The sequence below is a fragment of the Aethalodelphis obliquidens genome, unplaced genomic scaffold (assembly GCF_003676395.1).
Source record: "Aethalodelphis obliquidens isolate GAN/ISIS:26980383/991018 unplaced genomic scaffold, ASM367639v1 scaffold15, whole genome shotgun sequence".
Classification (NCBI taxonomy): domain Eukaryota; kingdom Metazoa; phylum Chordata; class Mammalia; order Artiodactyla; family Delphinidae; genus Aethalodelphis; species Aethalodelphis obliquidens.
Genome location: NW_020837959.1, coordinates 10,689,854 through 10,703,592, shown reverse-complemented (window position 1 = coordinate 10,703,592; position 13,739 = coordinate 10,689,854). Strand labels below are relative to the sequence as shown.

The 13,739-nt window shown below is 43.8% G+C and overlaps 1 protein-coding gene across 8 annotated transcripts in view; it reads left to right on the top strand.

Moving 5' to 3' along the window:
• CLYBL (citramalyl-CoA lyase) overlaps window positions 1–13,739 on the top strand; it is a 255,557-nt gene that overhangs the window by 186,885 nt on the left and 54,933 nt on the right. The gene's annotated exons all lie outside the window — the stretch shown is intronic.

The following is a 13,739-nucleotide window of genomic DNA, read 5'->3' as shown; positions in this document are numbered from 1 at the left end:
CATGAAAGAAGACAGGGCTGAAAGCCTGCGGGACTCACTCTCCAGCCAGCAGTAATGCAACATGCTCTATCCAAGCAGCCAAAACCCATTTTAAAATAAATTCTGAACCTTCATCAGTCATTAGGTCCAGCTGAGGTAACATAACCACCTCCCCAAAAGTCTAATCCCCTTTCTTGTTTCATGAGGAAGGGATTATATTCAATCTTGCATGGGACAGAGCTTTGAAATTTTTCACCAAAGGATCCAGGTCATTTCAGTTGCCCCCTGCAGTGAACAGGCCACCCCAGTGTTGAAGGAGGAAGGCAAGAATCCTACAGACAAAAATCTTTCCATTTTTGTCTTCCTTGTAAATAAGCAAACTGCCATGACGGTTCTGATGCAAGAATTAACACAGCGAAGAAATGTATTAGACAGCCGGAGCAGATAAGTCTATGCCAAAAGGATCTACCATCTGGGTCTTTTTTGCTCACTGTGTCAACCAGAAAATGCCTCTCTCATTTACAAGTAGCTAGTTGACTGTTTTACTGTTCCCCAGAGATACACTTGATTTTTATGGACAATGATGAGTTTTAATAAAAACAACAACAAAAAAAACCACAGCTTGGGTTGTTGACCTTGGAATGCTGCTTCATCTTAGAGTTGAGCGCTAGAGAGGAATTGAGGAGACTTATTTTCTAGGCCAATAAGTACTTTTGACTCAAATGATGACATCTGACAAGTTAAGAAATACTTCTAAGTGGGGACATTAACTCCAGGTACTTTACCTTTCTCCTAAGGGTATAGTGAAGAATCAAGAGTTGAACTAGGTGACCTTTGTCCCAAACAACACCCTAACGTGAAACCTGGATCAAAGCCTCGAGACCTTTCAGATACTGTCAATCTTTCACTCACCTGAGTATGCAAGCTCTGTCCACAACACACACTCAGTAAATATTGTTGAATATATTCATTGGGTTGTAACTTAATCGGTTCAAGCTGATATAACGAATATCGTAGACTGGGTTATTTAAACAACAAACATTTATTTTGTCACAGTCTGGAAGCTGGGGAGTCCAAGATCAAGGTGCAGGACTATTTGGTTCCTGATGAGAGCCCTCTTCCTGGTTCATAGGTGGCTGCCTTCTTGCTGTGCCTGCACATGGGGGAAAGCGCCTCTCTTGTGTCTCTTCTTATGAGGGCACTAATCTCATTCAAGAGCTCTACCCTAATGACCTAATTACCCCCCAAACCCCCATCCTTCAAATACCATCACATTTGGGGGTTAGGGCTTCAATATATGAATTTTAGGGAAACAAACATTCAGTCCATAGAAGGTTGATTCTCTCATTGGGTGGCACCAGTGCGGTCAACATCTTGAGTAATCCATGGAGGAGAGAGCTTTGCGTCACATTCTGTATTGTGTGTGACAGAGTGAAAAAGTGCCTAAATAGGCATCAGGAGACTTCAGTTATAGTCTTGGCTCTACCCCCATCACATTGATGACTTTCAGTGATTTATTGATCTCCCTGGGACTTGCCTCTCCTTGTTTCTAAAATGACTAGATAGTTGCTGAACTTTCTTCAGCCCTAAAATTGTATGTTTTTCTGATTCCAAATCTTAGCCAATCATTTAAAATGCATTCTTTGAATGATATCTACTAGGCCTAAATTTAAAAGTCGGCGTTCTTGGTGGAAAGAATTAAACCAAGCACACATCCTAAAGACAGTGATTCAGAAATACTGTCTTCCTCTTCCCCTTAACAGGTGCTCTTTAAGTGGAGGTGAAGAGCAAAAAGGACAAGAACAGGCACTGATGCACAGAATGAATGGAAAGGCTGAATATGGCTCCAGACAGCACTATGATCTTTAATGTAGAATTTAAGAGGGAAGGAAGGAAAAGGGAGAACTCATCTTCATTAACACACTATTTTGTAGTAGCTCTTTTGAAGAACCTTTTATTCCACTGTTCATGGAATATGCTGCCCGTAGTGGATTGATTGGTGGCTTTTCAAAAGATGTGTCCACATCTTAATTCCCAGAACCTATAAATGCAACCTTATGTGGAAAAGGGTCCTTCTAGATGTAGTTAGGATGTCAAGATGAGGTCATCCTAGATCACCCAGGTGGGCCTTAAGTCCAAGGACAAGTATTCTTAAAAGAGACACAGAGAAGAGATTAGAGCGTTGCAGCCACAGGGGATGCCGACAGCCCACAGAAGCTGGGACAAGCAAGGAAGGGTTCTCTAGGGAGGGAGCACAGCCCTGTTGACCCCTTGATTTCAAATTTTTCTGGTCTTCAGAGCTGTGAGAGAATAAATCTCCATTGTTTTAAGCAGCCAAGTTTGTGATAATTGCTTGTGGCAGCCTTAAGAAACTAATACACTTCAGAGGACATTTCAAAGGATGGACATCATTAATTGGGAACTCCAATATCTCTTTTTCTAGTAACATCATGGTCAGTCTTGCTAATAATAAAAATCAAAGAATGCTGACTTAAAACATATTAATAATATTATTAAATCTGAATATTGGATCTCTTTTGAAATAAACATTTTTTGCTCACGTAATGGCTGTCCAGAAATATCATCTTCTGAAAGAACCACCGTTTTTTAAAAATTTTTGGTAGGAATCACCCCATTATCAGAGAAAAGGGCTTCATTCCTCCATCCCCGGCTTTGTTTTGGGATGTTCATTTCTGTACCAGATCCACCCTCTTCATTAGCCTTTCTGTTTTAGGGTATTTCAGCTTCACAGAGTAATAGTATCAATAAAATTCTGCTGTTTTTTAATACATTTATCAAACAGTCGACTAGCTGGTCTTTTGGCCCGAATTTGTTGGCCTGTTCTCAGAGTTCTGTCTCAGTACATCTTTTAAAAACTGTTTTCCAATATAGTTTCCATTTCAAATTTAGAATATGATGTTAATCAACTTGCTAGCTAACAATTGAGGGTGAACAGCTTACAGTGTTTGTGACAATATTGGATTTATTTATTTCCAAACAAGTGATTTTTTTTTTTTTTTTTTTGCGATAACGCGGGCCTCTCACTGCTGTGGCCTCTCCCGTTGCGGAGCACAGGCTCCGGCGCGCAGGCCCAGCGGCCATGGCCCACGGGCCCAGCCGCTCCGCGGCACGTGGGATTCTCCTGGACCGGGGCACAAACCCGTGCCCCTTGCCTCGGCAGGCGGACTCCCAGCCACTGTGCCACCAGGGAAGCCCCCAGATAAGTGATTTTTAAATAACAGCACATTGTATGCTTGTTTGTTTTTTATAATCCAGTTTTGCAACTTAGCTTTGATGGTTGACTTCCAGTAGGAAAACTATGAAAGCACTTAACCTTTTACTGGTCTTAGATCTTCCTGACATTTCTCTATTCCCATGGTGCCAACCGCTAGTTCATACCACTGGTTTCTCCTTCCATACCTTAAGATGATCTCTTGAAAGAACCCACCTTAGACCCCACTGTTACCTTACTTCTACTTCTTTTTTTATTATTCAGTTCAATAAACATTTATTAAGTAGGTACAACATGCTCGCCAGGTAGAAGAAACCAACATGTAGACAGGTCATTTCAGTAGATGGTGGCAAAAACTGACAGGGGTAACTGTACAGAGATGGCTGTGAGCTGGTATGTTCAGACTTACATATCAAAACTGAGAAATACCCTGGAAAGGAAGTTTATTGTCAGACAGACTTCTCTAGTCCTAAAGTTATTTTCCAGGGGAGCTCAAGAACCCATCCCCTAAGTGGACTGGGCAAGCCAGCCATTTACCACTGGTCACAATCAGAATTAGGAGTGTGGGTTTCACAATAACTTTGGGTTTTTCTAGTTAGAGAGTGGGAGCAGAATGTCAATAATGGCTCCATTTGACCACCAATGGAGGCCAACGGCCAGCTGCAAGTGGGGTATGTCATTAAATCTGTTAAAGCCAAAAAAAAGAGAGAGGGAGAGAGAGAAGAAAAGAAAAAAGGAAGGAAGGATGGGAGGGAGGAAGGATGGGAAATTTAAAAATGAAAGAATGCATTATATAACCATTATATGTTAATGGAAAAGTTTATATATTTAATTAAATAATTTATATTTCTTTATTATACCAGTTCTTATCATTTAAAGGGATAGAATGATTAAGTAAACCCTAAATGTTATGTTATATCAGAATCTTTGAGCTACTGCCATAACTGCATAATGGCCAATCCAAATCCAGGGTTCAGTATTAGAAAGCCAGCACAACTCTTTCACTAAACTGTGTCCCTAACCCAGCTCTTATCAGAAATAAAGGAGATGTTTTAAATCTCCCCCTGCTGACTCTTTTACCTTATTGTTCTGTTGGTTCAGAACCTTGATGGTCAAGAGGTATTATTCATTGAGGCGCTAAACAAACACATCTAAAATCCAACTTATCATCTACACACACCCCCCAAAATTTCACCTGTGGTTCCTCCTGGGTCTCCTCCCTCCATTGTTAGAAGACACCCCCAGTTCCTAATACACACACAAAGAAGTGAGAAACGGAATTATCCTGGACCAGCAAAAGGACTGCTGATCAGTGCCCAGGGCTCAGAGGCTAGAAAGCGGGACTTGGTAGCAGAGCCTGTCTTTATATTGTCTTCCCAGACAGTCTTCCTGCCCCTACTGCATACTCCACTCTCACCATCATCCCCATCCTCCATGTGCAGTTGACCTCCTTTTTTGTTAGTGTACAGGCTTAGCTACTACAGCAGAAAGACCCAAAGCTAGAGTGGCTCAAACTGAATGAAGTTTATTTCTCTCTCACCTAACAGTTCAGAGGCAGGTGGTTAGTCCAGGCAGGTAAGCAGCCCTCCTCCTTGAGGTCATCCAGAGACCCATGTTGCTTCTACCTGTTAGTCTGACGCCCTAATTTGCGTGGCTGAGACTCTCTTCATACCATGTTTGAGTTTCAGCCTGTGAGATGGGAGAAGAGAGAGTGGAGGGCAAGTGGCTTTCTTCTAAGAGGTTCAACGTTTCACACACCACTTCAGTTCTGTTCACATCCTAGCTGCCATGGCCACTGGGCCTGCGCATCAGAGCCTGTGCTCCACAATGGGAGAGGCCACAACAGTGAGAGGCCTGAGTACCGCAAAAAAAAAAAAAAAAAGAAAAGAAAAGAATACTCGAATATTAGATATTTTGCATTTTTGTAACATTAAAATATTAGGCCAGCAGTACATTATTATTTCTATCCAAAAGGAAGTAATAAGGGTACATATTTCTACTATTGGAAGGAGGGGGTTCTCTTGGACAATTGACCAGAGTAGGGCTATACAGAGAATGGTGAATGTTGAAGCCAGAAAGAAACTCAGAAACCAATTTTTCAGGCCCCAAACACATCGAATTTTTATCTCAGGAATGCTACCATTTGTGGCATATTTTCCATAGCAGTTAAATGTGAGTTGCCAAGAAAATAATTCTGAATATGCATGTTGTTTGGCTTTGGAAGAAGTCAAAGCCTGACTTTTATGAAATATGGTAATCTTCCATGTTACTGTGTTATTAAACATTAAACGTTCTTAACACCCTTTTGAAAAACTGAAAAATTGTTATTAAGCATGGCTGGATTTAAGAAGACAACAATGGAAGCCATGTTGTTAAGCACATTGAGTGGATGAAGAGTTAGTCTAACATCGTAATCAACCAAAACTTCTTACCAGTCTTCTTATGAGTCAGCTGTGTGGCTAGCCACCTTAATCACAGCCACCTCCATTCAAAAGGTGACATATGCATACAGCCTGAAAAAAGATAGAAACCTTCGTGTTCTTTACTACCTTCTTAGTCAAACAGCACCAAATAGTGCTTATTGCCAAACCATATTTGATGTGGCTTGAGAAATAAGCTAACACACAGTCCAAATTTGAATCTTTAAAATCATTATCACTCCTAGACCACAACAGCAACAGATGGACAAAGGAAGAAATGGAATGTGGTCACATTTTGTACCAACAGCATAGACCTTTTCAGGTGGCAGTGAGTCATTTGCCATCTGCAACCTGTGGCCTTCCATTCCTGCCAAGGCACCAATTCAAGATTCCAGGTTTGGGTTTCTATGTTGAAACGAAAACATTCAGCAGGTTGCTATCTGTGCCTTTTTATCAAGCAGTGGTGAGCACACTAGACTTACCTGCCCTCCTGAAGAATCCAGCAAACAGAAGGCCATGGTCCCTGTAGGAAAGTAGACTTTGGATATTTAAGATCTGATTTCATATAAAATGAAAGGTGTAAGATTTAATAGGCAGGCTATCCCACTATCTGTGAGTATATCGACTTCTTTGGGGACTCTCCTCAGTGTCAGGAGACCAGCCGCCTGTGTTTTCCTTTGGTTTGGGCACTAGGGACATGAGAGCCACCAGCTACCATCCCTGTCCTCGTGTGGTTACAGTCCTGGTGTGTGGACGCTGAGTTCTTGAAAACAGGTCAAGCTAGTATGAGCTCAGAACCAACCCCAAGTGGGTGGGCACCAGGAAATGGGAGTTTAAATTCGTACACCCCAGGACTTCCCTGATCATCCAGTGGCGAAGGCTCCACGCTCCCAAATGCAGGGGGCCCATGTTCAATCCCTGGTCGGGGAACTAGATCTCACATGCATGCCGCAACTAAGAGTCCACATGCTACAACTAAAAGATCCCACATGCCGAAATGAAGATCCCACGTGCTGCGACTAAGACCCCGTGCAGCCTAAGTAAATAAATATTAAAAATAATAATAAATAAATTTGTACATCCCTTTTTTAAAAATTAGTTTTAGTATACATGTTTAAATGAGTATGTATTTTTTTTAATCTAACATTGTTAACCACTTATGTTACACCATTTTCTTTTCTTTTTTTTTTTTTTTTTTTTTGCGGTACGCGGGCCTCTCTCCGTTGTGGCCTCTCCCGTTGTGGAGCACAGGCTCCGGACACACAGGCTCAGCAGCCATGGCTCACAGGCCCAGCCGCTCCGCAGCATGTGGGATCTTCCCGGACCGGGGTACAAACCTGTGTCCCCTGCATCGGCAGGCGGACTCTCAACCACTGCGCCACCAGGGAAGCCCTGTTGGGTTTTTTTTTTAAGTTAATTTTTAATTTATTTTTGGCTGCGTTGGGTCTTCATTGCTGCATGCAGACTTTTCTCTAGTTGCGGCGAGCAGGGGCTACTCTTCGTTGCGGTGCACGGGCTTCTGATTGCAGTGGCTTCTCTTTGTTGCAGAGCATGGGCTTAGGCGCGTGGGCTTCAGTAATTGTGGCACGTGGGCTCCATAGTTGTGGCTCACGGGTTCTAGAGCACAGGCTCTGTAGTGGTGGCGCACGGGCTTAGTTGCTCCGCGGCATGTGGGATCCTCCTGGACCAGGGATTGAACCCATGTCCCCTGCATTGGCAGGTGTATTCTTATCTACTGCGCCACCAGGGAGGTCCCTCATAGCCATTCTTTTGGCGCCTAAATGAGCATGTAATTTGACTTTGCATTTGTACTTCTAGGATTTAGCCTAAGGGAATATTCAGACAAGTGCTCTAAGATGAATGTTCTCAGATATTCATTACAGCTTTGTGTATATAATCTTTTAGGTATCAGGGCGAATGTCATATCCTCAAAGAAGCTGTTTTGCTACCCTATCTCAAGCACCTCTCCCCCCATCACTCTCCCATTATTAAATTCTGTTCTCTTACTAGATTGTTTCATAGTCTGCATTTGTTTATTAGTTGTTTTCTGACTGGAATGTAAGTTCTGTGTAGGCAGGGAGCTGTTATCTCCATTACTTAAAATAGTACCTGGCACGTGAAGAGTATTTAGTAAATATCTGTTGAATAAAATGAATGAATTAATAGCAAAAGAATTGGAAAAATTTAAATCTTAATCATTAGGGGATTGATTAAATAAATTATGGCATATCCATGCAATAGAATACTCTGCAGTCATTACAAATGATTATATAGATTATCCCCTACATAAAGGTATTTCCTACCTGTTGTGTGAAAAAGACATGGCATATTGCATGTGTATATGATCCCCATATCGGCCAGGGCTCCTGGTAGCCAACCACAGAATCTGCTGAGTTTAAGCAGAAAACAAATAGTTTATTATAGGCTATTGGGTAAATCAGAGACTCTGTAAGATATGCAAAGAGGGGCTCTGCAGACAGAGCACAAGATTGGGAGCCTTACACATGAGTTCTTCCTCATCTCGACTGCTGACTGGCTGTGGGACCTCTGGATAGGTTCTCTGGGTAAGTCTTATAACCCTCACGTTCTTCAGGCAAACATGGATAATAATACCTGGCCCTGTGTACACCGCAGGAGTGCTGTGATGGCAAATGAGAGACAAGCCCTTTGAACTGTGTATGCACATACATCATCGTTTTCAGGTGATTTTGAATGTCTGAGCACATAGACTTCATTCTAAAACCACATTGCTTGGCATTGGGACGCATTGGTCCTCTCTATTAACTAACTGTACGTCGCTGCACGTTAAATTGCCCCGTGACAGTGGTCTGGACAAAAAGGCTGGTAATTCCAGCAGTTGTGTTTGCTAAGCTTGTCCTAAAATCATCTTCTGTGTGACTTCAGCCACTCTCCCTGTGGGGCAACCTTTGCCTCTGCTTTGAGCCTGCCCTTTTCTCGAGGGTCACTAAGCTTGCCATCTGCAGGGAACTTGCTTTTCTCATCCCTGGGACCTACACTGTGCTGGCCACCAAGCTTGGCTTCTTCCCTGAGAGTCTTCCTCAGTCACCTTCATTATTTATGAGGGCTGACACCTAGAGCATCAGCATTCAAAGTCAATGTCAACTGACTAGGTATAAATCAAAGGCCGGATTCAGTGAGTTTTTTAATTTCCTTATTTGTTTTTTGCATATTCTCTTTATATAAGAAAAAAATCTTTGGTTCTCTCTTCCTGCCTGTCATTAGAGGAAAATGGCATTGTGATGTGACTGGGGATTTTAACAGGTACTGATGTCATGAAGAAGAACTTCATGTTCCTGAAACCAGGTGTTTGTTGCAAGATGGGGTGATTTTCCATTTCTTCTGTGTCCAGAAGCCTTTCCTGGCAGAACTTCTAGCCCATGAGACTTTTCATCTTCACCTTGCATGAAGAGCAAAGAGCGACTTGGTTCTGACGCCTGGGTTAGAGGAGCCACTGAGCATCCACACAGTCCATTATGCTAAATCACACCTGGTGTCCGCGCAGAGAAGGCGCTGGTAAGCATCCTCGCCGCTGGGACGAAAACCTCTGACCCTGACTCTAGAACACGGCAGTGTTGCAGGGAGCCTTCCGAGAGCCTGGCTCACCGGCACAGCAAATTAACCTGCTTGTTCTCAAGTTAAATGCTTTATGAAAATTTACTGGGCGCAAAAAGAGGGAGGAAAACCCAAGTGGTTCTGCAGTGAGCCTGCCTGGCACCAGTGAAAGAATGAAGCCGAGGAGAAAGTCAACATGAAGAGCTGGCAAGAGGAAAAGGTGTCAAATGCAATGAAAACCAAGTGTGGTGCCAGCCATTGCATTGTTTTATTAGTATTTTCTCGAGGAAAACATTTAATTATAGAAGATCTGGTGCCCGTGAGCTAGTAAAGGTGACGCTGGGCTCTGCCACGGTACCCATTTTCAGAGGAATTATGGTGTAAGATGTGGAAGTCGGCAGAGAGAAACGTCCACGTGGCCTGGTCCTTGAGAAGCACTCTTTGCTGTAACCAAAGCTTAGTTGTCAAAGGGCAGAATCTGCCTTTTTTAAAATAGAATGTTCTGATGGCTATCATCATCCTCCATTCTTCCATTTTACATGTTATATTTTTCTTTCCCTTTCCTCGTTGATTTTCTTTGGCCGCGCCACGTGGCTTTCGGGATCTTAGTTCCCTGATCAGGGATCAAACCCAGGCCCCATCAGTGAAAGCACCGAGTCCTAACCATTGGACCTCCAGGGAATTCCCCTCCTCGTTGATTTTTAGAATAAAATAATATGTATAAGGAATAAGGTGGAAAAGTTCTACCCTTTAAAATACTTATACATTTGCCACCTAAAAGAAACAAAGTCTTTTTTAATTCACTTTCTTTGGGAAATAGCTAGGAAGCAAGACAAACAATAATGACAAACCATGAAAAGTAAATGATCAGCTACTATAAAATGAGGTTTTGAGTGTATATTTGAGCAACAGAAATCAAAATACACGAAGGTAGAACCAACAGGTAATATTGTGTGGGGAATTTTAAAATTCCTTTTAGCTGTAAAGCCTCACCTACCTTAAAAGCAGTTTGTAAGAATAATGATCCAGTTTAATGTGCTGCAAGAAATACTTCTTTACATTGTTTCTGCCATCACAGGGCTTATTCAGTTACCTGATTTCTTCATTCATGGTTGCCAGGAAGACTGATTAATACTAAGGAATGGAAAGAATCCTGTTTGGGATGCTCTTCTGTCGCAGGGTAAAGCTTCCTGCCCAGAACAGAAGTCAAGGCCTTGAGCCTGCAGCTAGCTCAAATTCCTGTTAGCTTGGTTCGTTTAATTGCAAGGTTGTTTGGGCCTTATCATTAGACATTTATACTTCTGTCTGTAAGCTTTTATAACCTCCTACTTAAGGAGACAAGATTCTTTGTGTCAGCACCTTAGCGAAGTGTTGTTGAAGCACTTGGCGCACAGACAGGAACTTCCCGGCGGCAACAAACGTGGGTGCAGCCGGGCTCCTTCATAACCTACCTTAGCGCAGCCTCAGAGAGAAAAAGCCAACTTGCCTCCAAAATTTGGTGATGGGAAGGGAAACAAATGTTTTCCACCAAAGAAGTGAAGCAGCTTTGGCTTCAAAGAAAAAACTGGTTCTTTATGTTTACATTAAGACCATTTGGATCTATTTCTAGCAATGTGTCTCACTGTTAGCTTGAGAGGGAAAGGAAGTCATCAGCCAAAATACGTTGCGGGCATCACAATAAAACTTCTCAGGTCAGGATACAGGTGACACGGCTGTTACCTGATACGTATCTGGAACCACGGCAAGGCTGCCTCATTAAATTATGAACCGATCACTCTTGATTTGTTGTTAAAGAAGAATGAAAGGCCCGCGGCCCCGCCCTGTGTGGGTACCCCGTGCCACCTGTGGCACATGGCAAGGTTCTCACCCTACAATGAAGAAGGGCAGGTGCAGAGTCCTTTGATGACACAGTTCCCTTTCGCTTGTTTACTTTTATTCTCCCACGCAGACTGAAACCCGGCAGGAGGGCTTTTAAACCAAAACAGTTCATTACCTCCTCTAGCCCAGAGAAGTCGCCAAACACAAATAGAGCAGGTTGAGAGGGAGAGGGCAGATTTGCTTGCGGCTGTGCTTTGCGCCAGGTGGGAAGGGAGCCGTCTTCTCCGCTGTCGGAGGGCCAGGACGGAGGGAGACCAATTAGAAGGCGCGAGTAGGGGGGTGGGCTATCCTTCCCACTCCACGTGTTCTTTCCATTTTCGCTTTCAAGGGCTTTCAAGGTATGGTACTGTGAACCCCCAGATCCGAGACCCGCGTACAACACCCATTCCAAAGACAAAAAGATTAACTTTCACAGCAGCGAGAAGCCCGCGCACCGCAACGAAGACTAGCTCCCACTCACCGCAACTAGAGAGCCGGCGTGCAGCAACGAAGACCCAACGCAGCCAAAAAATTAAATAAATAAATAAATTTGTTGGGGGGGAAAAAAAAAAGCTTTGAGACTAGAGGCCCTCTCTGGATAAAAGCGCTCTCGGGGGTTGGGGAAGTTGCCCACGGGCAGGGCTGACTCAAACAGGGACCTTCTCCACTTAGTGCTCTAAGGGCTGCGGGGTGGACCTTCCCACAGTCCGGGCCGGGCACCAGGAAGCTTCCGATGTGGAAGCTGCTTCCTCAAGTGAACTGTGATTCTTGTCCCACTTCCCCCATCACCCTTTCCTCCCCCAGCGGAACAGGGCCTCCTAAAACATGGGCTCTCCCCTGCCCGCTTGGGAATCTCCTTTCTGTCCGTCTCCTGGCACCAGCACCTTCCCTCCCTAACCTCATAGATACTGACCATCTGCCTTTTAATTCACTCATTATTCCTACCTGTGCCCTTTGCCTTTACCAGCCCTCTGCTGGGTGTTCCTCCCTCCTCTGCACCTCTTGAGATCCTCAACTTCCTGCCTCCCAGCTCAGCCTGCCGTGCTCCCTCCTGCCTCTAAGTCCCCTCAAGTCTGTCCCACTGACTTGAACTGTTACTTCAATTCTCATCCTATGGGCGTTGCGTCGCCCCAGCTAGATGATACATTCCTCTGTTGGTTTATATGTCAATATAAAGGATTTATATATCGTTCCCTCTCCTCCACACCTGTCCCTAACACCGGGCATGGTGGATAACATTTGATTGAGCCCTCCCCTACTTGTTAAAAAATTTTAATTGCACCAAACCAGGCACATCAGGCAGAATATGAGAATAGTATTCAGATAATTTTCTTTTCAGAATCACAAACACTCTTTTTTTAAAAAGGACAAATCCTATCAGTTATCTAAATGTTTTCAAGTATCTGGACATTTGGTCTTAAGTACATAAAACACCTCATGAGTGATGACATTGTTCAGTTTTCCTCTGGATCCTTCCCATCATGGAGCCATGGCTCCTGCCCACTCCCTACCCCCCAGGAGAGAGCAGTCATAGCACCCCTTCCTCACTCAGATCATCCCACTTGGAACAGATCTCGTGTGCCCTACTAGAACACAGAAATAACATTGCTCCTCTGAGGCTGAGAACAAGCAATGAGTGAGAACAAAGAAAATAATGAGTGGAGAGAGCCATGAACTTGCAGACTCCGGAGCTCCAGTCAAATCTGAGCGCGGTGGTCATTACTGGCTTTGGGAAGGGCGATGCAAGCCTTTAGTAAGTAAATACTTTGTCTTTGCGAAGAGCTGTGTGCAAAGTGTACCTCAGAGCCTCACTGTTAAATCATAAAGTTAACAAGAAATGTAAAAAACACGGGCAGCTATGCCCATGCAGGACACCTTCTCAGGAGTAGCTCCACAGTTCCCTATAGGTTTGGGTTTGAGGTCCCTCAGAGGCTCATGGGGTAGCCTGGCAAGGTCCTCAGAAAAAAAACCACAACAACACAAGACCTGTCATATATAGTTGAGGAAAATCCATTAGGAGCAGATGGGGAAAGGGCAAAGTGAAAGAGGAGCATGGCGGGGAGGTGGTGGATAAGGCCTTGGCAACAGGAAAGCTAAACACCAGCCAGTCACCAGTCAGGGGTGAGGGCAGAGCTGAGTGAAGAGGCTGATGGAAGTAAGCCCTTTCTTTCCACTTGAGTTTCCTCTTCCCAGGGAATTTTCATTGTATTTTGTTGAGAGATGAAGACTGAAACCACAAAATAAAAATATCACAAACCTCCCTATTGTATACAAATGAGTAGACCAGAAATATATCAAGAGCCTAAATGTTGTTAGAATTAAAACTATAAAACTAGTAGAAGACGACATGTGTAAGTCTTCATAATGTTGGATTAGGCAATGATCTCAAAATGATAACAAAAGCACAAGCTACCAAAGAAAAAATAGATAAATTGGACTTCAGCAAAATTATAAATTTTGTGCATCATAGGACACTATCAAGAAAGTGAAATAAGGGCTTCCCTGGTGGTGCAGTGGTTGAGAGTCCGCCTGACGATGCAGGGGACACAGGTTCATGCCCCGATACGGGAAGATGCCACATGCCGCGGAGCGGCTGGGCCCATGAGCCATGGCCGCTGAACCTGCGCGTCCGGAGCCTGTGCTCCGCAACGGGGAAGGCCACAACAGTGAGAGGCCCG